At 41.1% G+C, this 25495-nt stretch overlaps 1 protein-coding gene across 1 annotated transcript in view; it reads left to right on the top strand.

The window, feature by feature from the left end:
• The window catches only part of SHROOM4 (shroom family member 4), a 219176-nt gene that overhangs the window by 89506 nt on the left and 104175 nt on the right, over positions 1 to 25495 (top strand). The window lies entirely within an intron of this gene.

Genomic DNA, 25495 nt, shown 5'->3' with positions numbered 1-25495 from the left:
TTTTTAGCTTCTAGAGGTTGCCCATATTCCTTGGCTCCTGGTTCTCTTCTTCCATCTTCAAGGAGAGTTTATAGGCTTTAAAAGGCCATGCTGTAACAGGCAAGTGATAACAGGCTTTAGTGCTGTGGGATGGGATATTGGCGTTGAGCGGGGTAAGGGTGATTAGGTTTTAATGGGATGGTAAGGGGTGCATCATCCATCACCAAGGAGGGAGTAGAGGTGTCCTATACTTGTGGATTAAGGTGGGGGAGATACAAGGAGAGGATGTGAAGGAGGCTTTGAACTGGGGGAAAAGGTGGCAATGAGGTGTGGCTGTAACCTAGGAATAGTCAGGGAAGCAGATAATTTTGTTAAAATGTCTCGACCTAATAAGGGAACTGGGCAGGGGGGATAACTAAAAAGGAGTGCATAAAAGAATATTGTCCAATTTGGCACCAGAGTTGGGGAGTTTTAAGAGGTTTAGAAGCCTGGCCGTCAATACCCACAACAGTTATGGAGGCAAGGGAAACAGGCCCTTGAAAAGAAGGTAATGTGGAGTTAGTAGCCTTTGTATTGATTAAGAAGGGGACGGACTTAGCCTCCACTGTAAGAGTTACCACGGGCTCAGAGGCCTGACAGGAACATGGACTGACTGTATATGAGCTCAAAGCTCTGATCATCAGCACCTGCTATAGCCCCAGCATACCCTCAAGGTGTGGACTCTCCCCTCTAACCAAGGAAATTAAAGCATCAGAATGAACCAAAAGCATTTAATGGGTAAAAGCAGCCATCAGTACACTCATAGGAAGCCCACACTCCTAAAGAACAGGAGGGTCGGCCGGGCGCGGTGGCTCACGCTTGTAATCCCAGCACTTTGAGAGGCCGAGGTGGGCGGATCACGAGGTCAGGAGATCGAGACCACGGTGAAACCCCGTCTCTACTAAAAAATACAAAAAATTAGCCGGGCGTGGTGGTGGGCGCCTGTAGTCCCAGCTACTGGGAGAGGCTGAGGCAGGAGAATGGTGTGAACCCGGGAGGCGGAGCTTGCAGTGAGCCGAGATTGCGCCACTGCACTCCAGCCTGGGCGACAGAGCGAGACTCCGTCTCAAAAAAAAAAAAACAGGAGGGTCTTGCAAAAACCTCCCAGGCTTGTTTGTTTTTCCCTCTGTTTCTCTCTCTCTCTCTCTCTCTCCCCCCCTCCCTCGTTCCCTCCCTCCCTCCCTCCTTCCTTCCCTCCTTCCCCCTCTCCCCCTCCTCCCCCCCTACATTTCTGAAATAGAGCCCAGATGACAAACCTGCTCATGTGTATGTCTGTCCCATTTAAGAATAGTAGATTCTGACTTATGGGAAATTTCATTCCTGAAATTCCAATTGCAGAAAAAAGATTAGCAGAACAGGTTTTATTTCATTTTCTATCCACCTCCCTTTCCATCATTTCCCTTGAGATCGCATATGTCAATAAGTAGCATGTACGGAAGCACTGATCATTTCTTAATTAATACCTTTAGTTTCTTTTTGAGGACAATGGAAATGTTCTAAAATTAGGTTGTGGTGATGGTTGTACAACTCTTTAAATATACTAAAAAATCATTGCATTTCACTTAAATGGATGAATTTTATGGTATGGTAATTTTATTGTGTGTAAATTATATCTCAATAAAGCTATAAATTAAGAAACAATCAGTGCTTCCCTACATGCTACTTATTGATGTATTCTATCTCAAGGGAAATGATGGAAAGGGAGGATAGAAAATAAAATAAAACCTGCTCTCTTAATCTTTTTTCTGCAATTGAGATTTCCGGAATGAAACTGCCCATGAGTCAGATGGGACAGACATACACATGAACAGGTTTTTCATCTGGGTTCTATTTCAGAAATTCATGGAGAGAGAGAGAGAGAGAGAGATGAAAGGAAGGATGGACGGAAGGAAGGAAGGAGGCCTGGAAGGCTTTTGCAAGACCCTCCTGTTATTTAGGAGTGTGGAATTCCCATGAGTGTATTGCTGGCTGCCTTTACCCATTAAATGCTTTTGATTCATTTTAATGCTTTAATTTCCTTGGTTAAAGGGAGAGTCCACACCTTAGGGCTGTGCTGGGGTTTTAGCAGGTACTGATGACCAGAGGAAAATCTACTGAGTGCTAAATGCAAACAAGTCAAGGACTGAAGCTGGCCTGAGAGTCAGGGGTCCCTTCCTTTAGGTAGGTTTTTGCCTAACTTCTATACATTTGCTTTAGCTGAAGCCCCACCCCCAGCAGCTACATTCCCTGGCCTTCCCAGAACATTGCTGTGGGCCCCCATACTAGATTTCCCTCCTTCCTCTGGACTTCTCTAGAAACATCTTTTCTGCATTGCTGCAAACTTTCATTTTAACTCCCTCTCTGCTATTACTTAACTCAAGGACAGAGGAAATAGCTGCAGTCCAGAAACAGAATAAAACAAAGAAGAAAGAAAGAGAAGAAGCCCCAAACTCCTCCCACATCTTTAAGAAAACAATCCTGTAGGATTTGGTTGGGAATTGCCATGCAATGTGGGGAATGTGAAACATGTGCTAATCATGGCCCTTTCTGCTTGGACCCTACCTGACTTCTCTCCACCACCCCCAGCCAGCTGGGCTAGGCTAGGCCCAGGGGAGCCACAAAGCCGCCAGCTTAGAAAATGGAGACAAATGAGGAGGACCCAGAGGACAAAGCAAGACTTGTTACTAGTTTTGAGGCCAAAGCAACACATACAGTATTTAAGGGCTATGGGGGTAGATGCTGCAAAGCCTGGAATCCTAGCTTTGAGCTTAAAGATTGAGGCTGATTTGCAGTGACTGTGTCAGAGGTGTTTGAACCAGAGCAACTCCATCTTGAATAGAAGCTGGGTAAAATGAGGCAGAGACCTGCTGGGCTGCATTCCCAGGAGGTTAAGGCATTCTTAGTCACAGGATGAGGCAGGAGGTCGGCACAAGATCCAGGTCCTAAAGACCTTGCTGATGAAACAAGCCAGCTAAAACCCACCAAAACCAAGATGGCGACCAGAGTGACCTCTGGTTGTCCTCACTATTACACTCCCACCAGCACTATGACAGTTTACAAATGCCATGGCAACATCAGGACATTACCCTATATGGTCTAAAAAGGGGAGGCATGAATAATCCACCCCTTGTTGAGCATATCATCAAGAAATAACCATAAAAATGGGCAACCAGCAGCCCTTGGGGCTGCTCTGCCTACAGATGAGCCATTCCTTATTCCGTTACTTCCTTAATAAACTTGCTTTCACTTTACAGACTCACTCTGAATTCTTTCTTGTGTAAGATCCAAGAACCCTCTCTTGGGGTCTGGATCCAGACCCCTTTCTGGTAACGACTGTTCTGGAGTCAGTAGTTTCTGAGCTAGGCCTCACTTGGTTCACCACCGTGACTCTTGCCTTGATTATTGCCCGATTTTCCTGGCTCAGTGTCCCTGCATGCAGTCAGTGCCACAGTGATCTTTTCAAAACAGAGATCAGAGAGCTGATATCAGTACTCCCTCTCTTCCAGTCTATCTCATCTTCAGGAGAAAACCCACATTCCCTAACATGGCATATGAAATGAAACCCTTTATAATCTGGCCTTAGTTGCTCTTGCTTCATATTCTATCACCTGTCCTCACCCTCAGGTGATCCCACAAAACTATTTATATTTTCTTGAACATTTTTTTTTCTTCCCCACGTCAGTGCCTTTCCATTTGCTATTCCTTCAGCCAGGAATGAATGCGCTTTCCATCTTTTTCTCCATTAGGCTATAATCCCACTCTTCATTTAAGACTAAGTGCCTCTATGAAACCTTAGGCTTGCTAGGGAGGGGTTTTCAGCTTTCTTCTTGTTGCCAGATCTCACTGAACATACCTTGGGAAGGCAGAGTTGTGCAATGGACAGAACCTACATGATAGAGTCAGACAGTCTATGGGATGATGAGTAAAAGACTTAATCTCTTGGTTTCTTCATCTGTAAAATGGGAGTATGAATCACTACAAGGCAAAAAGGTTTATATTGGTAAGTGCCAAGCACAGTACTTAATACATAGTAGGTACTTGGGCAATATTGTATGTTGTAGAAGAAATAGAAAAATGATTCCTTTACTCTCAGTTGGGGACTCTAAGGAGGAGTTTCTCACCAGACAACCAAGTGGATGGTGTTCCCTGGGGCCTGTTTACCTGTCTTCTTGGGGTTCACCTGCCTTTGGCCACCCTCATGTCTAAATGATATTTTGCAATTATCCTGCCTTGTTGGGAGTAGCCATCAGCTGCTTTCCCATTCATGTCCCTTAAAAGTCTGTGTGAGCAATCATTAGAGGAGAGGGAAGAAATTTTCACATCCCCTTCTTTTCTTCCCCATGTCCTTGTCTTGCTCCCAAGCCTCAGATTGTCTAGCAGTCACTTCATGTCAGCCTTACCCCTTCCTGCAAACATGCTCCCCCTAGTCTTTTTTCTGCAATTGAAATTTCAGAAACGAAATTGCCTATGAGTGGGAATCTACTGTTCTCAGATTGGAATGGACATACACATTAGCTGGTTTTTCATCTGGACTCTATTTCAGAAATGTACACAAGATGTCAAAAATATACCACTTGGAACCAGAGCAATATTTATTTTGAAAAAATTAGGGAGAAAAGTTTCCTTGCTTCAATTCCTACTGGAATGTAAAATAACTATGTGCTGATGCTGCATTTTGACAGCATTGAGTTAGTTACCCTCAGGGTCACTAGATGAGTGGTGCACAGACACACCCGCACACACATGTGTGCACACACACAAACACATATATTCAGAGTGCTTTGTTGTTGACTGGAAATTGCAGGCAGCCTGATGCCAGAGTTAGGCTTTAATGGATCAAGCCATACATTAACAACACTTTAGTAAGTGTTCCCGTATGTGCCAAATCTTGTGCTAGGCGGGGAGAAGAAAAGGACAAGTCACAGATGGAGTAATCTGAACACAACCCGAGAGCATAAAGCACTAACACATTAATACTGAGAGTAAATATTTAAAGAAGAGGGGGTTGAGGTTACTGAACTATAGTTACCAGGGAAAATTTCCTGGAGGGAATGGTGAGACCTGAGCAAGGACTTGGAAGACAAAATTGGCGACTCTGATTTATCCACAGAATTCTCTTAGAAATGACTATGAGAATAGATAGAATGAATATTAGTTTGCAGGAGGTGGAAACAAAAATGACCTGAAATTGTATCTGAAGGAGGTTATATGGAAGATTGAGAGGAACATGGGACCAAGAAGTAGAAGGCATCTTAGTCCTAGAGTCACTACTGACTCATTGTGAATGACCTTAGGCAAGTCCTTTCTCTTTGAAGGACTTCTCCCGTCTCTACATTGGAGCTAAATAGTATCAGCCTCACTGACCTCCTAGGACTATTGTTAAGAGAACAAATGAGATAATTGTGTGACTGTGCTTGGAAAAATAGAGAAGACTATCCAAAAATATAGTTTGGGTTTATGAAGGCAGAGTTTATACCGTAGCCACTCTCTTGCAGCTGGGAATAGGATGACCTCAGTATTTGAATGAATTTTTCTTGGCAGGCCTCTTGCCTGCCATAATTACAGCCTGCCAGCCACTAGTTGAGTATACATATTGAAGCAGGATCTGCACACAAGCATGCATGTGTGTGTGTAAGTTTGCATTGGGCTAGGAGATTGTAGCCATGAGAATAAAAAGACGGGAGAATTCTTAGGAACCAAGGAGATCTATAGAAATGGAGATTTATGTAATCATCTTTGGGCCTGCCACTTCAGTAATTCAGGACATCATCCATCTTCCTTGGTATATTACAAAGCCTTCCTACTTATCTGCCTGACTTCATGCTGCCCCAATCTAGCCCATCTTCCACACTGCTGCTAAAGTGTGTTTCCAATCCAATGACATTTTGGGGCTCCTGGATGACCACAAGGTAGCACTCATGCTCATTCACATGACATAGAAGCAGGGCTGTATTTAACTAGTATTCACTGATATGACCACACTTCTTGTTAAAATTATGGGATCCTTTGATACCAGCTGCTTCTTTGAGCCTCTTCAAGACCCCTCCTGCTGCCCCAGCTGCCCCTCCCAACTCTTCGACCCAGCCACTAAAGGGTTAGTGCCCAGCACAGCAAGGGACCTGGAGGACATTGTTCCATGCACTGACCTGCATCTATTCTGCTTTGTTGGTGCTGCTGCTGCTGTACTGGTTTTTATATATGTTTAGGATTACTTTTGCATTCATGATTCATCTCATCCCAGCACATGTTTCCAGCTTATCTCTCACAACTTTTCCACACAGATATCAGCAACATTGAAATTATCATATTCCATATCTGGATTTATACGCCTGTCTCTACCACAATACTGGGAACCCTTTGAGAGTAGGGACAAGTGGCTTCCTCACCAATGTAGCCCCAAAGCCAAGCTCTGGACCCAGCACACAGTGGACACTCTGTATGTTTGTTGCTTATCATGGAGGATGTTGGTAGATGGAGTCATTCTGTTTGTAATCCTTTAAAAACCTCCAGGATCTAGGCCTGAACCTGGTGCAGGGCGCTTTCTTGGTCTTCATGCAGACCTCATGAATGTTATTCACATTTCCAGTGTCCTTGGAAGGGAGGGAAAGAGCAAGTATTATTTCCATTCTATTACTGGGGAAATGGAAGTATTCCAAGAGTACATCTCAGCCACACAATGAATGTTTAATGGAACTGAGACATAAAGTCATCTCTCTGGAACTTTTCCTTACCCACAGTGCTGGAAAGCCTTTTGGGATTTGGGGTGAAAACTGCTGCCCTAATGTGAGTAATTGAAGACTGCTGCCTTCTGGGGAGATGATGGCTTGCAGTCTTTTTAAGTGGGCTGAAGGACTATCTGGTGGAAGTGATGTAAATGTTCTTGCCCCTTCTCCCCCAGCACTGCCAAGAGAGACACTGGTGTGTGGGGTTGACGTGGAGAATACATTAAATCTCTCCTGATTTGGTTGCTTGGCTTCTGCTGCAACCAATTAACATGGCTTCAAGCCAGGTATGGTAGTTCATGTCTGTAATCCCAGCACTTTGGGAGGCCGAGGTGGGCGGATCACGAGGTCAAGAGATAGATCGAGACCATCCTGGCTAACATGGTAAAACCCCGTCTCTACTAAAAATACAAAAATTTAGCTGGATGTGGTGGCGGGCGCCTGTAGTCCAGCTACTGGGGAGGCTGAGGTAGGAGAATCACTTGAACCCGGGAGGCGGAGCTTGCAGTGAGCCGAGATCACACCAATGCACTCCAGCCTGGTGATGGAGCAAGACTCCATCTCAAACAAACAAACAAACAAACCATGGCTTTACAACTGGTGGTCCCTACAGCAACAAGTTAACTTTCATTTCAGGAAATCCTCTGGCACACTTTCTCTGAGATGGATCCTCCTTTACCCCTACAAGAATAGTCCCTTGTAGTGAGCCAGCCTGGAAGTGCTGTAGAGAAGCCCAGACTAGAATGACTGGAGCCCTATCTTTAAGAAATTTAGTCTTCCTGGGAAGCAGGCATCATACGTCAGGTATGACAGGCTGCAAGTAACTGAAACCCAAACTCTAACTGGCTTAAACAATTAGAAAATGTATTGTCTCACATAACAAGAATTCTAGGGAAGAGGGAGGCTTTAAGATTGGTTGATTCAGCTGTTCATAATGACTGTCAGCGGGTATCAAGGTAAATCATTACTTTGTTGTCCAGCTGAAGTGAGAGGAACCTAACAAGTTAAGTCCGGGAAACCATATAGGTGTCAAAGTTTCTCAGTTCTATCTTTATAAAAAGGAGAGAAACATGGGCACTGGAAAACAATAAGGTAGATTCAAAGTATCCACTGAGTTCATATTAGCTGTGTGGCCTTGGACAGTCAGTTAATTGCTCCAAGCCAATTCCCTTATGTGTCAAATGGCAGTTGTTATAATATTTGACTTGCCTCTAAACAGGCTGCTGGTAGGGGTCATGTGAAATAATGTGAAGACATTTGGTAAGTCACATAAGGTGCCATATACCTTTGAAACCTTTGTAAAAAAATTATTTTTAATTGACATAAAAATTATATATATTTATGGTGTACAACAGGATGTACTGAAATATGTAAACACTGTGGAATGGCTAAATTGAGTGAATTAAAATATACATTACCTCACATACCTGTCATTTTTGTGGTGAGAACACTTAAAATCTCTGTGATTTTCAAGAATATGATACATTGTTCTAACTATAGTCACTATGTTGCACAATACATCTCTTGAACTTATTCCTCCTAACTGAAATTTTGTATCCTTCGACCAATAATATCTTCCCCAAACCCCCTTCCCCCTGCTTATCTGCCCGCACCCCTGGCAAACACCATTCTACTGTTTGATTCTAATAGTTCTAATCAGCTCTCACATATGAGTGAAATCATGCAGTATTTGTCTTTCTGTGCCTGGCTTATTTCACCTAACATAATGTCCTCCAGGTTCATCTATGTTGCCACAAATGATGGGATTTCCTTCATTTTTAAGGTTGAATAGTGTTTCATTGTATATATCTACCACATTTTCTTTATCCATTCATCCATTGATGAACACTTAGTATCTTGGCTATTGTGAGTAATGCTACCATGAACATGGTTGTGCAGATATTTCTTCAAGATACTGATTTCCTTTTTTTTTTTGGAATATATACCCAGAAGTAGGATGATTGGATCATAGGGTAGTTTTATTTTAATTTTTTGAGGAACCTTGATACCGTTTTTCATAATGGCTGTACTAATTTACATTCCCACCACCGCTGTGCAAGCCTCACCACAGCACCTCACCACCACCTTTCCTCCACAGCCTCACCAACACTTCACTCTTTTTTTGATAATAGTCATCCTAACAGGTATGAAGTGATACCTCGTTGTGATTTTTATTTGTATTTCCCTGATGATTGGTGATGTTGAGCATATTTTTATATGCCTGCTGGCCATTTGCCATGTCTTCTTTTGAGGAATGTTTTGGCAGGTCTTCTGCCCATTTTTAATCAGGTTATTTGTTTTCTAAGGCCTTTTAAAAATTACTATCATCAGACATAACACCTACTGTGTAAAAGGCACTGTTAGATTGAAAGTTTAAAATAAAACCTAGGTACTAACCTTAAGTTTCCCCCAAACAGTGCAACACACATCTACTAAGCACCCATAGGTGTTGGGGACACAGGTATGAGAGAGACCCCCTGCCCAGTAGAGCAGGGGAGACAGACTTATGAACAGACAACTTCAGTACAACTTGGTAAGTGAACACAAGAGTAGAGGCGTGTGCAGAGTGCTCTGGGAGCGCACAGGCCTTACTAACCTAACCAGGCTTCACAGGGAAGGGGTAGGCAGAATGTCAGAGCATATCAAGCAATAAGAGGGATATGAAAAAACACGTATAACATAGAAACATATATAAGCAAAGCCCCCAAACAGCCTTCTTATTTTGTATTTTAGGGACACACTAAGGGCTAGAGTCTATAGAAAACAATGAGTAAACAACAGTGCAATGAACTTTTTTCTCCCTCCTCTCCATCTGTTGTGGTTAACTGGCACATGTTCCCTAGAGCTTCTAATCAACAGTCTGAAAATTAAGCCTCTCTATGTAACAGGGTCTGAAAATGTCACTGAACGTGGACCTTCACTGGCAGAACAGTATTCTTTGACGCTTCATGATCTTCTGTAGCATATCCTCTGGGAATTGCAGAAGATTGAGCCTGTAATAACTGGTTGGGCAGGTGTATCAACTTTTTCAGGAAGGATTATTTGACTACAGAGTCTCATATATCCTATCATTAAAAGTTGCACTCTCCTATCCTGTGTTGCTATCTTAACATACTGTAAATTAAAGTTATAATTTAAAAGGGTTGAAGTGCATTTTAAAAACAGTAAATGTTATTTAAATATAAAGGAATCTCCCACCCCATTGTCCAGTTTTTTCCTTTTTTTCTTTTATTGATACATAATATTCTACATATTTAAGAGGTACATGTGAATATTTGTTGCATGCATATAATGTGTAATGATCAAGTCAGTGTATTTGGGGTATCCATACCTTAAGTATTTATTATTTCTCTGTTGGTAACATCTCAAGTCCTTTCTTCTAGATACTTTGAAATATATAATATATTGTCCATTGTTGGATGAATAGTTTGCAAATATTTTTCACAGAATTGGAAAAAATAATCCTAAAGTTTGTATGAAAGCAAAAAAGAGCCCAAATAGCTAAAACAATGCTTAGCAAAAAGAGCAAAGCTGCACGCATCACCTCCTGACTTCAAAATATACTACAAGGCTATATTACAAAACAGCATGCTGTCGGTATGAAAACAGACACATAGGCCAATGGAAAAGAATAGAGAACCCAGAAATAAAGCCATGTAAATAAATAAATAAATAAAGCCAACAGATTTTTGACAAAGGCACCAACAGCATACAGTGGGGAAAGGACACCCTTTTCAATAAATGGTGCTGGGAAAACTCAATAAGCATATGCAGAAGAATGAAATGATTTTTGTATCTCTCACCATATAAAAAAATCAAATCAAGGTGAATTAAAGACTTAAACATAAGACCTGAAACTATAAAATAACTGGAGAAAAATCTAGGGAAAACTCTTCAGGACATTGGTCTGGGCAAAGATTTTATGGCTGAGACCTCAAAAGTACAGGCAACAAAAACAACAATAGACAAATGGGACCATACTAAATTTAAAAGCTTCTGCACAACAAAGGAAGCAATAAACAGTGAAGAGACAACACGTTGAATGGAAGAAAATAAGCAATCTTTTCATTTTTTCAAGTGCTACTTTCATCAATCCCATCAGTACTGTGGGTGGCACTGTGAGGACAGGGTGAACCTTAGGGTTATTTTCAAATTTATTTTTACTTTTGTTTTTTGAGACAAGTCACCCAGGTGGGAGTGCAGTGGTGCAATCATGGCTTACTGCAGCTTCAACCTCCTAGGTAGGTGCAAGCAATCCTTCCACCTCAGCCTCCTGAGTAGCTGGGACCATAGGCACATGACACCATGCCCAGCTAATTAAAAAAAAAAAATTTTAGAGACAGGGCCTCCCTATGTTGCCCAGGCTGGTCTCAAACTCCTGGGCTCATGCGATCCCCCCACCTGGGCCTCCCAAAGTGCTGTGATTACAGGCATGAGCTACTGTGACTGCCCCGAATCTTTGGGCTAGATGTTGAGTCCCAGTGACAAATAATTGCTTGACATCACTCTCTTGTGTAGACATCATTGCTGCCAAGGACTTTTTGCCTCCTAAAATGCCTTAATTATAGCCTGATTAGGTCTGACCACTATAAAGTCTGCTGCACTTTGGGTGCATGATTTCCTGTGCTACATAGAGCTCTGCTGTTAAACAGGCTCATAAAGAACCCTCCTGGACAGCTTCTCAGGCCCAAGTTTCTTTTCTGCTGTGCTTTATTATCTCCTGGGGTGGATACCCACCTGCCTGCTCTCAAGTTGCTTCCTCAGACCCAGAGTTTGGCAGTGCTTTCCTGGCAGAACAGTCAACCTTCCTGTTGCCTCAAACAAGGTAGGGGACTCAGAGAAGCCAGACGCAACCCCTTGCAGAGGAGCATAAACCTACCCTTGAAAAGCAGACTGTTTCACCTCTCTCATACCAATTAGTGAATGATGGGATATGCATCAAGGGGAGGAGTGCTGAGAGAATCCTCTCAGGAAGTGAACTGAAAAGGAAACTAACAAGGGTTGAGCATGTTTTCCAAATGACAGGATCCCGTTTTGTGGGGAGTCATCCCAGAGCTGGAAAAGATGTCAGAACTATGAGAGAAGGTAAGCAAGAGAGTGAGTTCATGATCAAGTGTTTTGACCATGGGTTCAAATGGATGTAGGCAGAACTACCTTAGACCACACTCCAGCTTTAATCTCTTGCTTAAATTTTGCTTCACACTCCTTTCAGAAAGTTTCTATTTTTAATTAATTTGGGGGTACATAATAGGTGTTTATGTGTTACATGAGATGTTTTGATACAGGCATGCAATGTGAAATAATCACATCATGGAGAATGGGGTAGCTATCCTTTCAAGCATTTATCCTTTGAGTTACAAATAATCCAATGACACTCTTTTAGTTATTTTAACATTTACAATGAAGTTAACTATTTACTATAGTCACCCTGTTGTAGAAGGATGGTTATCAGAGGCTGTGAAGGGTAATCTTTCTTATTTTTCTGTTTGCAAAGGGGAGTTTGAAAACCAAAACTCAATTGAATGTCAGGGAGTCAGTTGAAACATATGAACACTATATACCCACCATAATATAAGGTCGTGGCCCAGGCTGCAATTTTCAAGAAACAAAAAGTGCTCAGCAATCAAGCTGAAGCTGACACAAAAGAATTTCCATAGTTGAGACTCTACAGATCCCACAGGGGAGAGGAACAAGTAGCACTTAATTGAGAGTTCCCTACTCAATATAGCTCTCATTAGGTGGTCAGCAATTGAAGTGTAATTTCAACAATAACCACCCTGTGAGGTAGGTGTTATTATTCTCACCATTAAACAAATAAGGAAACAGGTTTCAGAGAGGTGAAGTGACTTGCCCAAGGTCACACTGTCACTAAATGGCAGAACCAGGATTTGAACTAATGCCTTGCACATAGTACGATTTCAGTTCATGCATTTTGGAATGCATACATCAATGAAAGGTCTGTGGGACAATAAAAATCCAAATTTTTTACTTGTTTTTGTGTGTTTCTGACATTTTATAACAGAATGTTTTAAATTTACAGAAAAGCTGAATTTTACATTAAACACTTATATATACCCATCACCTAGATTCTACTAATCTATTCCTGCTATACTTGTTTCATGCCTATTCATGTATTGATTTTCTCTATTCACTCATCAATATTATTTTCTGATACATTTCCAAGTAAATTGAGGACATCAGTGCAGGTCCCCCTAAAATTTCAGCATGTGTATTATTTACTAGAGTTCAATGTTTGTTTACAGGTGTTCTTTTCCTTTTGAGGTAAAATTTACAGACAATGAAATACAAAATCTGACGTGGGTGAGTTTTGACATCCCACGCACTTGTGTATCCAAAATCTCTATTAATGTATAGAACACTACCATCACCCCAGAAATTCCCATCATGTGTGTTGGTTTTAACCATGCTGTATAACTTCCTTACCTGAACCAGCATCTCTGTTGGTGGTTAGAAGTCAATGATTCTAACTGGGAGGCTGTGTTGAGATCTCTTTTCTTTCCTTGACTGATGCTTTGGGAGAAAACCAGGTGGCATACAATAAGATTTGGTCCTCAGTGCACTTCACTTTGATAAGTTTCACCTGGAAGTATTTCTTTTCCTTTTAAGCAAATGTTTGTGAAAGGTTGCCCATTGATTGCAGCAGTCAACTTTGTCGGTTTAAACTGAGGTGAAACAATGACTATTTGTTGTAATTTATTTTAATTTAATGTTACTAAGGTATAAGGGCTAGCATTAAGTGGTGGTTCTTTTCAGCAGGGACTCTTTCATCTATGTTTGTTTAAAAGTAAAAATAAGGCTGGTAAACATAAAATGTTCCTGGCTTGGTCCTCAGAGTGAGCTCTAGTCAGTTCCTTGAGACTTAGATCAAGGCTAAGGGCGAAAATAGTCACAGAATACTCAAAAGAGTGTGTGTGCCTGAGTAGGATTTAGATGAAAAACCCAAAGGGACTTTGGCTTATTTGAAAGAATCTTATCAAAGCAGACAGACTGAATTACCTTTGAAACCCAGGCCTCAAGGAATTGGGTATGTAGTAAGATTCAGACTATTCCATGACCCAGGGATTGTGAGATATTTTTTATTTATTTTTTATATGTGTATACATTTTTAAAAATAATTTCAACTTTTTAGATTCAGGAGGTACATGTGCAGGTTTGTTACGTGGGTGTATTTTGTGATGCTGACGTTCAGGGTACAATTGATCCTGTCACCTAGGTACTAAGCATAGTACCCAATAGTTTTTCAACCCTCGTCCCTCTCCCTCTCCTCTCTGGTAGTCCCCAGTGTTTATTACTGCCATTTTTATGTCCATGAGTACCCATTGTTTAGCTCCCACTTATAAGTGAGAATATGTGGTATTTGGTTTTCTGTTCCTGCATTAATTTGCTTAGGATAATGACTTCCAGCTGCATCCATGTTGCTACAAAGGACATGATCTCATTCTTTTTGTGGCTGCATAGTATTCCATGGTATATATGTATCACTTTTTCTTTATCTGATCCACCATTGATGGGCACTTAGGTGGTTTCCATGTCTTAGCTATTGTGAATAGTGCTGCAATGAACATACAAGTGTGTCTTTTGGTAGATCAATTTATTTTCTTTTGGATACTCAGTAGTAGGATTTCTGGGTCGAATGGTAGTTTTAAGTTGTTTGAGAAATCTGTGAGAGTTATTATAGGCTAAATTAGCAGAGATACTGATGGGCTAGTGCCTGCCCCTACCAAACACGCCTGTGACTTTGATTCTTTTGGTTAATATTATTGTTGCTGGTTGGCAATGTGAGCATCACCAGGAGGACTTCTAATTCAGAGATTTTTACACTGTAGCATTCGTCAGCATCACCTGGAGGGATTAAAACAGATTACTGTGATTCATTTGACCTAGGGTGGGTCCTGAATGTCTAACAAGCTCCCAGGAGATGCTGATGCTACTGGTCCAGGTACCACACTTTGAGAACCACTGCTCTGAGGACTGAATGAATGAATGTATAAATAGGATCCCTTGTGCCAGACACATTTCTTCCCCTCTATAAATATGGCATTATTTATGATTCAGTGAGAACAGGCATGCCCCTTACTCCAGCTACATTTTAGAGTGAAGAGATTCTAGGAAAGACACATAGACTACCCCTTTCCCCAACCTGCACAGCAAGAATTTCAGTTTGTACTGGACTTATTATGACCCTATCTTTTCACAGTCCTAACTGATCTTGCTGCATACAGGGAAAGAATCTAGGCCCCCAACCACATGGCATAGTTTTAATTAACTCCCTTCTGTGTTGGGACCCTCAGAAGAGATAATATGTGGCTATGGAGACCATACACCCAGATTTCCTGGGACAGCTCTGATTTCACATATTCTATCCTTTTGTCCTCATAAACATAATTGTCAGACCATGTTCTGCTTTTGGGTTCAGAAAATATTGTTCCCATATGCATGGCCTAGGGGCCCTGTGGAGCCAAAAGCAAGTCTTTGCTTTCTTTCTTGGGATTGTGGGGGCCAGGGCAAAAGCTTGGCTCATTGTGAGGGATAGAAAGTTGGGGAGAATCAAAATGTTTGAGATCACCAGCAAGCTTCTCGTTGCTTCTTTCTTTTCAAGTGTCCCAGTGACCGTGTTATAGATCCCGGAATGTTGCAAATAAGAGATTCTGAGTGCTGAAAGGGACTAAATTGGACCTCTGGCTGCCTCTCTTTCCTCCGTCCCCCACCCCTCTGGAAGGACCACACAGAAATAGCAAAGAGAGAAGAGCCACTCCAAAGAAGGAAATTCCACAACCTTCAGTGACTGACCACTCAGTCTAATATTTACCTATTTTGCCTGGCAGGAAGTTCTTCCTCCTTGCTAATATCAGTCCTTCTCATTGCAATGTCAGTTTCTTTTCCTTTGCTCTGCTTTCAATCAAAATTGAGAACAGCTGGTCCTTCCCTCTAAATTTTTTTTATGTGCTTGGAAGTCATATTAAACCATTCTTCCTGGGTCCAGGTTTAACCATCCTTGGAGCTCCTTTATCCTTCCTGCATGTATCTGACTTGCCAACCATTTAATCATTTTGCCATAGGAAAGCAGCTTAGGCAGCCTGGGCGAACAGTACAGCAAAAGCCTAAAGCTTTATGGCTTGTGCTAATGGGTGTGCTAAATGTTTAGTAGAGACTATTTTTGAGCACGCAATTGTGAACAATTTAAAGTGGACTATACATGGAACCCATTTCCTCTCCTGGCTCCCCCAACAGGGCCTCCCCTTAGCAGCTGAAATGAGTTAGTGGCAATCAGCGCAAAGTAGGAATCCTGTGGTTTCTGCCCTTCCCTCCTGCTGCTTCTATGGCAGCTAGTCTCTTAAAATGAGCATTCTCTCTAGAATAGCCAGTAAATGTGACATTGGAATCAGTTGGACAAAGGGTCTAGGAGTCACTTTAGCTAAATAGCAGGAGGTGCTAGTGCTGAAGCACCACTGGAGGTTTTAGGAGAGGTTGAGGGGACAGGGTTGAACAGCGATTGATGAAAGAGTTTGGACCCAGAATAGTTGCTATCCACAGAACGGTTGTACCTCAGAGTTGTACATGCCTTTTTTGCAAGTTTGTAGAGGATGTTTCTGGCCTTTGTTCACTTGGCCTTTGTCCACTGTCTCAACTATGCGAAAATGATGCCAGGAATCTGTGGCAGAATCCCAGCTTCAGGGCCAGTTGGGTTCCTAAAAGAGAGGAGGGTAACTTGCCATGCGTGGGATTCTTCTGTCAGGCGGGCTACCTGCCTTTGATGGGATATGTTCTTCGATTACTCAAGTGATTTGGGAGGGCTGCTGCCTTAAGTTGGCCTGCAGGGTGGGTCCAGGGCCCATGTTAGGGTGAATTGGATATATCTGATGGCACTGCAGAGAAAAGGGATATTGTCCTGTTCTCATCTTCTGACTGTTGGCTCCTCTGTTTTAATCAAACCTTAAAAGCTCTTCTCTTTATAAACACCAGCCAGGCAGTTTGTCTCAGCAAAGCTACAGGAGCACTTAATATATGCAGTCATAAAGAAGAAGGAAGAGAAAGAGACGGAGAAAAAAAAAACCCTTTGGCATTTGTATGAGAGTGTCACTGAAGGCTTCATCACAGATACACTCAAGACTTAGAAACTGAAATTGTCTTGGGATGGGGGTGGGGAGAGCAGTTTGATTGAAGCATTAGCTGCCTTGGCCCTGAGCCAAGGCAAATTGCCAGAGAACCATTAAACTCTGTGTAATTTCATATAACTCACAGCAGCCACAGGTAATCTGAATCAGACCTGACAAAACTTCACTATCACTTATTGTCCATTAGCACTGAATGCACGCTACAGATATTAAACTTTTTAAAGCCATATCATGGTGGCCATAGTTTCTAAATCCCAATCACAAAACCTGGCTTGACAAAGGATTTATTTTCTGACTTGTGAATTTGTTTATATGAAAAGCCTCACAAAAGGTATAATCACTAACTCACAGAGGTATAAAATACTAAACCCACTGAACAAATGGTTTTTAAGGAAAGAACTATAGTCGCATGAAATTGGGTCAGGGCAAACTCATTTGGACATTGATGAGGGTTCCCCCCACCCCACACATACTTTTTGGGGGTCTGAGGGCACTGGTTAACGAAGTACTAAATCAAATTAGAATCTGGTTTATGCCCATCATCTGGATTTGCTCTTAAATTTTTCAGGGATGGTGAACTGAAAGAGCCTGTTGTAATGTCTGTACACACGAAGGTGGAGTCGATGTTACTTTGAATTCCCAGATGCTGGGAGTAGTTAAATATCCCACTGTTCATGGTCTGTTTGTGAGGGCTTGTGTGTGTTTTAAATTAACTTCCTAAGGCAGAGAATGTTAAAAACTGAGGAGAATCATATCTGGATACAAGTTATTATTGCCATACACCTCAGTTTCCTTAAAGGCTCCATTCCTTCCACTAAATTGAGAGTCTAACATTCACCCTGGGGCACCTCGTGACAAACAGGGTATTTAGCTCAAAGGATAATTATTCTGGAATATTCTGAGCCAATAATAATAATGCTTTTTACAAAGTTTAAAGTGTCTCTTTAGCAAGAACTCTTTGTATTGCTAGTTAAGGATCATGAATAGCAATATACCCGTGAAAACCAAAAGGTTTTGTCACAACGTTGCAGAAAAAAGTATCTTAAACCTAATAGACGCTCTATCCCGGGCAAGTCATATAATATCCCTGAACCTCAGTTATATGAAAAACAAAGTGAAAATATTGTTACTTCTCCAGAATCAGTCAAATGAATAGGGTGATATCCTGAGATCCCTTTTAATTCTAATTTCAACAAATATTTATTGAGCAACTACAATGTGTTCAATACAGACATTTATTTTCCTAGGTGCCAGTGACAGAGCTGTATAAAGGCATTGACTATCTCCCACACTATAATGTAGCTTGACAGCAAGTAAACATACATAGAAATAAGTGAGATCATGTAAGATGGTGGTAAATTCTATGAAGACAACAAAACAGGTAATGTGATAGAGAGTGATGAGATGTGGGTAGAGAAGAGAAGGAACATTCTTTATGTGGGTGGTCAGGAAAGGCCTCTCTGAGGAGGCAAGATCTGAGCTGACACCTGAATGATAAAAGGAGATATGTAGGATCTAGAAGAAAAATGTTCTCAACAGATAGAACAGTAAGTACAAAGATCTTGAGATAGGGATGGGCTTGACCTCTCTGAAGAACAGAAAGTTTGGTATGATGTGTGTGTGTGTGTGTGTAGAGGATGAGAGGTTGTGGGAAATAAGGTCAAAAAGGCATGCATGGCCAGATCATGTAGAGCTTCTGATCTGTTGCTATTTACATTGTAAAAATCATTATTTGGTCTGTCTGATTTAATTAATGAATGTTAGTACCAGATGTTAATGACAGGAGGGCTTGAAGTTTGCCCATAGGGAACCCAAGGAGAGGGTCTGGGTGTGGAGTAGGGGGGCAGAAGGGGAAGATGAAGTAGAGAAGGCGAGCTCAAATGCCTTGTTGGCAGGGCAGGGAGAGGTGGGAGTGGAAAAGAGAATGTGTAGGGAGGGTTGGAAAAAGTTTGAGGGAGGAGGAAAAGCACCAGAGTGACCTTGGCTGTGAGGAACACCCTCAGTGCCAAGGTTGTGGAGTCTGCTATCAGAAGGGGTCAACCTTTATAGGAGAAGGGGCAGGACTGTACTCTTGTTTAAAGTTAGAAGAGTGAGAATGAGCAGGAACTGAAGCTAAAAATCTGGTCCTCTCTTTTTATCCAGCCTTAACTTAAAAAGCAGGTCGGATATCAGAGAGAATGGCATTCACATTGCTTGCCTTATTTATTTTCCAGGTCTTGAACTCAAATGCCTATCACTTCCTCCTTCATTTTCTTCTCAACCTAATCCTGTCATTGCAAAAGGAAATAATCTCTGATGCAAGAGTCTCTTCCCGCCACTAACACATAAGCAATTGAGTGCATTTTTTTTCTCTCTTTTTTTTCAGTTGTGGAAACTCAGTTTTGTTTTATGTTATCTGGCACATTTTGTTGAGTAGGAAAGAGATGGTGTGTCATTTCTCAGTCATGATGTGAACAGGACAGTAGCTTGGAACAGACTGTGTGATGGCTCACTTATTCCCAGATTTGTAGCACTATGTGAACGCAGCAGCAAGTGTGCTGATTTAATATGAAATGGGATCTATCCTAGGCTTAGTAAAGGATGTTATTATTATTGCTTTTGCAACATACATGTATGCCTTGGTAGGTTATTTATTTGGGAGCTGTTTGCTTTGGTAGCAGTTATTCATAAGGGTAAGAGGAAGTTAAATCTCTTTTCTCCTCCTCCATCTCCCACTGGTCAGAGGTCTAAGTGGAGACCAGAGATTAAAATTCCTGCCAAGGAAAGGGGGCCTGGGCAGGGTCAAACAATGTTCTGGGAGTGGCATGCAGGTGCCCACCTCCGGGAAATAGAAAGCAAACCCCCTCTCCCTTCGTTCACATCTGCTGGAGGGTATACAGGCTCCTAGTAAGCTGGACAAGTGGTTTTCAGGCAGCAAAGCAGGCCTAGTAGTTTCCAGAGGCAGCCTTTTGTCCCTACCCTGATGGGTGTTTAGCCCCTGGGTCCTTTTCCAGTCAGAAATGACTAATGTTGGCTATGTGTACTCTTTAGAAACTGTCTTTGGCTTTTTGCATAATGGATTATAAATAAATGGCTTCAGGGAACCAGCAGTGAGTTATTGAGTGAACCTGGCTTTGGGATGGTTCAGATTCCAGATAGTTAATCACATCCTCTTGGGCTAGAAGACTGTATCTAACTCATTCACATTCAGTAGGCAAGTTAAAAAGGCATTTTTGATCAACTTGAAAAATAGTTTTCACATCAACAATGGCTTGTTACTGAAGAAATGAAGATTATATTAATCCAAGTAGAATTATTCCCATCACTCTCTAACAGTCTGGTGGAATTTAACACACCTCTTGTTTTAATTTGGCCATTTCTTACAAGTATTAATGCACAGTTTGAAAATGACAATGAATTGATATGTCCTCTTTGTAGTGTTTTTATATTAGGCGGTAGGTAAAAGACTGTTGGTCTTTTCAGCCTCCTAAGGCTCACCTGCTAGATTTGTACACAGTGCTCTCTTAATGCTGGAGGACATTATGGACTTTCTGGTTTGTCCTAGACTGTTTTAATGCTATACAAGGGTAAACTCGGTTGCTGACAACTGCTTCTGGAAATCAGGAGCAAATTCGCTTGCACTCTACCATATTCATTCCTCCAGTTTGTTCCACTCTGGTTCTCCCTGAACTCTCTCCACCACATCAGCTTTGCAAGGTTCTCTGATCATTTGTATCACTGAAAGTCATATCTTATTAGACAGTCAAGAAACATAGGCAATCTAACAAAGAGACTGCATTAGTCCATTCTCACGCTGCTGTAAAGATACTACCTGAGACTGGGTAATTTATAAACAAAAAAGGTTTAATTGACTCACAGTTCCACATGGCTGGCTGGAGAGGCCTCAGGCAACTTACAATCATGGCAGAAGGTGAAGTGGAAGCAAGGCACGTCTTACATGGCATCAGGTGAGAGAGAGAGAGAGAGAGAGAGCGTGAGGAAGTGCCACACTTAAAACCATCAGCTCTCGTGAGAATTCCCTCACTATCACAAGAACAGCATTGGGGAAACTGCCTCCATAATCCAATCACCTCCCACCAGGTCACTCCCTCCACGTGTGGGGATTACAATTCAACATGAGATTTGGGTGGGAACACAGAGCCTAACCATATCAGGGACAGTAATGGTGCCTGAGGAAAGGCTAGTTGCCTGTGTGACAACAGCCTGATGAAGTTCAGCTTCTAGGAGTAGGTGTCACGAACTCTGGACACCATAAGAAAGAAACATATCTGAGATTGACCTGAACTCTGGGGACCATAAGAAAGAAACATATCTGAGATTGACAAGAGTAGTAGCAGTAGATGGCTCCAACATTGGATGAGGAATTGATTCTATTTTTATAATATGTCAAGACAAAAATTGGCTGGAGATTAAAAATGGAATCAAATCATTAAGACTTTTCACCTTTACCTGTCACCTGGTAAAATAAAGTGTTGGTCTTTGTTTTCATTTTTTACTGAAATCCTCTACCTTCTAAGAGGTAGGGAGGATGAATACTATCTCAAAGCAGACAGGAACAATGGGTAGATTCATAGAGTATAGCCCTATTGTGAAGGCTAACGTTTTAGGAGAAATGTTTTGCCTTGATTAAAACTATGAGTATGTGAAAATAATGCTGGAGTCTTGGTGCCTACCTCAGAAATATAAGCTGAATAGTCTAGAATTAAAGACTAAAGAATAAAGAATAAACCATCAGCTCTCATGAGAATTCCCTCACTATCACAAGAACAGCATTGGGGAAACTGCCCCCATAATCTACCCTCTTTTTCATTGTTGGTATCTCTTAGAATCTGATCTAATTATTCTTTTAATTCTTTCTTAAATTAAGGAATAATTTACATATAGTAAATGCACAAATCTTAATGAAAGTTTAGTTATGTATATTCCCATATGATCTGCAGCCAGATAACTATGTAGAACATTTCTAGCACCCCCCCAAAAATTATGCTCATCTGCCTTTACAATCAGTAGTACAGAGTTAACCATTTTTTCAAATTATCACCTCTCTTCTTTACCTTCATATAAAATGAAATCATACGGTATATATTGTTTTTGTCTGGTCTCTTTCATGCAACATAATCTTTTAGACATTCATTTTATTACATATATTTTTTTTTGACTGCTGTATAGCATGTCATTTTTTGTATGCGTATGTTTTGAAGGACATTTGGGTTGTTCCTACTTTCTATTATTAATAAAGCTGCTGTGAACAATCAAATCTTTTTATGAACACGTGCACTTATTTCTCTTCGGGGTCTCTAGGTATGGAATTGCTGGATCTGAGAGTAGGCATACAGATTTCCAAAATGGTTGTACAGTTTTATACTCCTGCCAGCAATGTAGAGAGATCAAATTGCTGTATATTCTCACCAATACTTAAGTCTTTTTAATTTTAGCCATGCTGGTGGATATGTAGTGACATTTTACTATAATTTTAAATCACATTTCCCTAATGAAGAATTATATTGAGCACCTTTTCAGATGCTTATTGGGTATTTGGCTATCTTTTTTAGTGAAGTGCTTGTTCAAGCCTTGCCAATTGTTAATTGGCTATTTGCCTTTTTCTTATTGATTTGTAGTTCTTTTAATATTCTGGATATAAGTCATTTGTCAGGTAATATGTATTATGAATGTTTTCCTAGTCTGTGGCTTGTCTTTTCCCTTTTTTAGAACTGAAGATTTTTTTTTATTTTGAAGAACTCCAATGTATCACTCTTTCCTTTATGATTACTACCTTTTGCATCGTGCTTAAAAAATCTTTGCCCACCTCAAGGTCACAAAGATATGCTCCATGTTTTTCTCTAAAAGCCTTATGATTTTAGTCCTCTCATTGGGTCTGTAATCCAGCTAACATTTTTAGTACAAATGTACATCAGTAAATATGTTTTGAGTATGTGTCCCCAGTATACACAATTTTATTTATGGATGATCTAGTTTATTATCACCAATATTAAATATTAATAAAGCTTGATTTTTAAATTTTTTTAGATATATAAACAGAAGTTCCAGTGGATCATCTTGTACACAGCCTGGGATGCATGTACCCCATTCTGAACACTATTGTTCTATACCACCAAAGACTAACATTTGTGACAAACACTGATAGCATTAATGTCAGAAGAACACTTCGGTGTAAACAAATGGCTAGAGTTGACAGAGCCCCAGTGAGCATATCTGCTAGCAATGTAAGAAACCCTCAGTTTACTCTTGTGCCGTCACGTTTGTCACCCCTTACCAGACTTATAGAGACAGCAGGACGATCTGACTTGGTAGGAGCAAAGACAAATTTGCCTTTGGTTGCTGACATAGGGGACAGTGCTCTTGAGTCTTCTTCCCCTGTCCTCATCACCAAATTCCTAGAGCTGAGCTTGGCACTGGGCTGAGTTTTGGCAAAGATGCTTAGAATTTGACTGGAGCTAATCCCCAGGGAAATTTAATGATTTGGAGCTTAGACAGCCTTTGTTGTGAGGATTAGTAAACTAGATGGTGATTAAGCAGCTGGGGAGGAAGAAGCTGTCTGTTGGGCTAGGTCATGCTGTGGGGCACAGCATAGTTCTGTTGGCTCAAGGTCAGGGGAGCCCTTGGGCCTGATTCACAGAGCTTTACACTCTGGGGCAGCTCCTTGTAGGATTTGGGCATCTGCTTATTAGCTGGTAGAGGGAAAGAATGGCTTCTCCCTTGGTGTCCACCTCTTCCCTCTGTCCACATATAGGGATTACTCCTTTGAATCAGGTCTACTTACATCTTTTTAATTGGTTATTGTTTTTCAATTCTCATTGAAAAGTTTTTGTTGTCTGTTTTGCCTTTTGGAAAACTGGTGTAAAGTACGAAAGATGAAATTAGGAACAGAGTTTCTTGGTTTTCTAATCTAGACTGCTTCGGAAATTTGAGAGCAGTTTTTAAGGGAAGAAGTTGCTGAGAGAGACAATTTAGGTATTGAAAGCCATGGCAAGAAGACTGCCGAGGTTTGAAAGCCTGTATCTCCCATGTCCAGGGAACCCTGATTAATTTCTCCTAGCATGATCAGATTCTAAGAGATACCAACAAGGAAAAAGAGGGTAGATTAGAAACAACCCCCAACCTGTGGTTTGCTTAAGATTTCAAACTAAGTTTCAGAATGAGCAAGGACTTTATTCATTCTTTGATGCTCCTACTTCTTAATAGTTAAACTTCCCAAAGCCAGCTTAACCCTAGCTCTACATTTTTCTATTCATTTCCCAGAAAAGGCCAAATTGATGAACGGATGCCTGGAGTGTTACTAAAAACTTGAAAATCTTTCTACGATGCTAAAAAGATATTCAGAGGGTATATTCTTTCTTTAAATAACTGGACTACAGTATTCTGAGTGGATCTTTTCTGTCCGTTTGCAAAAACAATAAAACAAAAACAAAAAAACAAACACATCAATTTAAACAGTTATATTGTTTGCCTTCTTTAGATGATAGACAAGCTGGTGGAGGTAGCAGTATGGGCTGGTAATTTGGCCAGAAGCTCTTGGAACTGAGCAAGAAAGTTTCAGTTGATGCCCATTTTTTCCAATAAGTTTCCTGTAGCAGGCAGAGGTGTTCACAATCATGTCATTGATTTTTAATGCTGCTCTTACACTACTGTAATAGGTGTTCAGTACCCATCAGTTATTGTTGCAGGTGGTGTTTCTCCTCTGAATGCATTTTTAAAGTATAAACCTGATTTAACAGTTCTTTTGTTCCCTTTTTCATCTTCTAAATGTATTCAAAAGAACCAAGCAAGTATCTGTTAGTATCTGACTAAATAAAAGCTACCAGAAAGCCAGCAAGTGCTGTTAAGTCAATTGTTGTTTGCTTTACTCTCAAGGGGCCAACTTGTCACTTTGTTGACAGCTGTCAGAGTACTTCATGCTTCATTGAAGACCCATCAAAAATTTCCAAATTGCTAGCTCATTAGCACAAAATAGGGCTTCAGGAATCTCTTTCTCTCAGTGTCCTGACCGGGCCTTATTAAGTGTTCCAACCTTGGTGGACCACTCTGAAACAGTGGATAAAGACCAGGGGAATTGAGAGATGGATGTTAATTAGTCAACTTTGAAGGAGTGAAACAGGGGTGAAGGCAGAGTACAATGGGACAAAAAGCTGAGATTATCTGTGTCAGCAGAAGGATAATGCATGACTTTGCTAACTGTTCACAGGTCACTGAATGTCAGAGCTGAAAAGGCCCAGAGCTGTCAGAGCCCCAGGAGATCATCTAGTCAGGCCCTCTTACACATTTTACCAGTAAGAGAAGAGAGGCTGCAAGAAGGGAAAGGGACTTGTCCAAAGTCAATCAGCTCTTCCTAGCTTTCCAGGCACCACCTGGATTTTGGTTATATGACCTCTATGTAATCAATTTTCAATTACTTGGGCCACTCACTACTAGCCCAGCAATCACTTGGGTAATCCAAAATGACACATAAGTTAACCATCGTTTACATTGAGCTTTGTGATGTGTGTTTATACCGACATTCCATTGCATCTGGGTCTAATCTGAGAATTCACAACACTTCAACTGAAACAAGAAAGCCACCCTGAAGGTCTGATTCAGGAAGAGCTGGAAAGCTTACTGAATGGATAGCATCATATATTGTTA

The sequence above is a fragment of the Hylobates moloch genome, unplaced genomic scaffold (assembly GCF_009828535.3).
Source record: "Hylobates moloch isolate HMO894 unplaced genomic scaffold, HMol_V3 SCAFFOLD_7, whole genome shotgun sequence".
Taxonomy (NCBI): Eukaryota; Metazoa; Chordata; class Mammalia; order Primates; family Hylobatidae; genus Hylobates; species Hylobates moloch.
The sequence above is the reverse complement of the archived record's forward strand: the minus strand, read 5'-3'. Positions and strand labels throughout refer to the sequence as shown.